Source organism: Pseudophryne corroboree, unplaced genomic scaffold (genome assembly GCF_028390025.1).
Source record: "Pseudophryne corroboree isolate aPseCor3 unplaced genomic scaffold, aPseCor3.hap2 scaffold_385, whole genome shotgun sequence".
NCBI classification, from domain to species: Eukaryota; Metazoa; Chordata; class Amphibia; order Anura; family Myobatrachidae; genus Pseudophryne; species Pseudophryne corroboree.
The window spans coordinates 449,800-452,299 of NW_026970031.1; positions in this window are offsets into that span (position 1 = coordinate 449,800).

The following is a 2,500-nucleotide window of genomic DNA, read 5'->3' on the forward strand; positions in this document are numbered from 1 at the left end:
CCTCCCTTCGACCGGCCAGCGGGGGGCGCCGCGCGCGCGGACCGTCGGGGCCCGGGGCCCTGCGTCCCACTTACTTTCGCCCGACGGGAATCGTTTCTTTTGTTTTTATCCGAGAGGACACACGGAATCTGCACCCCCCGCAGTGGCGTCAGGCGGCCACCGGGGGGCGCCGCGGCGGGGATCGGGGGGGGGCGCCCGGGAGCCGCCTGCCCGTCCGCTGGGCCAAGGGGGCCGGGGCGGGTCACGCGCCGCCGTCCCCCCCCGATCGTCTCGCTCCGAGCCGCCTCTGGCCACCGGGGGGCGCCGTCGGGTGGCGCGGGGGCGCCCCCGCCGCCCGCCGCCTCCCCCCGCACGCGTCGGGCCTCCCCCCGGGCCCCCGCGGGCCGGGGGACGCGGCCGGCGAGCGTCGGACTCCAGCGCGGAAGTGTCGCGGATGAGTGCGGACCGGGGCGCCCGCGGCCCAGCGGCACTTCCAGGGGCTCGGGGAGGAGATGGTTGAAGCCTGGGTGAAGCGCGCCCTCGGCCGTCCGTGTCGCTACCCGCCGGAGAACACCTCCGCCGGATCAGTAGGTACCAACGAGGCGAGCGAGAGAGCCGGGACTCTGTCCGGGGCCGAAAAGCCTGTTTCCCTGGAGCTTTTGCGAAAGGACCCGTGACAGAAGATGCGCGGAGCTCAGAGATCAGCATGGGCAGGGCCTTCTTGCATCCGATTTTGCCCAGGCAGGGCTCCAGGAACCGGGTTACAAAAAGCAAAAAGCCCTGGAGCTCAAACGAAAGGTTTAGTGACAAGATAGCCGTGGAGCTCCGATAACAGCATGGCAGGACCAGGATGGGGCCTATAAAGGGTCCACGGCGGGCATCCGTTGGAGCCCGACGTACGGGCCGGGCACGTCTCCTTCTCCCCCGGAGGCAGCGCCCCCCGGCGGGCCAAATCGGGTACTGCAATTTGTGGAAGTTTCGCAGATGAGTGCGGACCGGGGCGCCCGCGGCCCAGCTGCACTTCCAGGGGCTCGGGGAGGAGACGGTTGAAGCCTGGGTGAAGCGCGCCCTCGGCCGTCCGTGTCGCTACCCGCCGGAGAACACCTCCGCCGGATCAGTAGGTACCAACGAGGCGAGCGAGAGAGCCGGGACTCTGTCAGGGGCCGAAAAGCCCGTTTCCCTGGAGCTCCTGCGAAAGGACCCGTGGCAGAGCAGGCACGGAGCTCGGAGAGCAGCAGGGCCGGAGCTCGGAGAGCAGCAGGGCCAGGGCTCCCTCCCTTCCATAGGCTGCCCAGGCAGGGCTCCAGGAGCCCGGTACCAGCTCTCCCCGTCCGACAGCCTCCTCTCTGGAAGCGGAGAGCGGACGCAGTCGGGCTCCCGGACCGGGGCCCTGGGAGAGGGTTTGGGAGAGCCCTGCCGGGAGCCACCGGGACGGGCCCGTGCGGACGGGTGCGCGGCGCCCCCCGGCGGTCGAAGGCGGAACCGCGGAGGTCTCTCTATCTCTCTCTCTCTCTCTCTCTCTCTTTCTCCGGGACTCCCGGCCTCCCGTTCCCCCGACTCCCCCTTCCGAGGCCGAGACGGGGCAGCGCCGGGCGTCCGGCGGAGCCCGGCGCCAGGCCCGGCCCGTCCCCCTCTTCCCCCGGCGGCAGCGCCCCCCGGCGGGCCGAATCGGGTACTGCAATTCGCGGAAGTTCAGCCGATGAGTGCGGACGGGCACCCCTCGGGCCGGGAGGCGGCTCCAGGAGCCCGGGGAAGCGTCGGAGGACGCTCCGCGAGAGCGTCGCGCGCGCCGCCCGTCCCGCTACGCCCGAGGGAACCGGCCAGAGAGCATCACAGGTGGCGAACAGAGTCAAGCCGGAAAAGAGAAAACGGAGGGCTGCGGTTGACGCGAGAGAAGGGCCCCACGTCTCCCATTTCCGCAACCCGATCGATGTGGCACCCCGCGCCCCGGCGGGGAGGGACGATCGCTCGGCCGGAACCCAGGGGTCTCGGCCGGCTCCAGGCGAACCCGACCCTCCCTCTGCCCACGGCGCGCCCGGAACCCCTCCGCCCGGAGAGGGCGTCCGGTCCCCAGGCGTCCGCCCGAGCGCTCCGGTCTCCGGAGCCGGGCGGGCCCCGCACCCGTACCCCGTGCGGCGCGGTCTGCTCCGTCCGCCGGCACCCGCAGGCGTCCGACGCCGCCAGGGGTGCCGGGGAAGCGTCCCCCTCGCCCAGCGAAGGGCGCTCGCCCCCGGACCCCGGCGGAGCACACGATTTCCCAGGAACCGAACGAGCGTCGCATCGAGATCCGAGGACGCGGCCAGCCCCGACGGCCGCTCCTCGCAAGCCCCAGGAGAGGGCCCTGCGCGCCGCCCCCGCTCCGGCGAGGCGGCCGCACGGAAGGGTTCGCCCGCCGGGCCTCCCCCGCCGCGGACGGGAGGGCCGGACGGGGCGGAGGTCAGAGCGAGAGAGAGAGAGAGAGAGCGCGGGAGAGGAGCCGAGTCTGGCGGCAGGGCGAGAGAGAAGCGCAGACTCGGAGCGA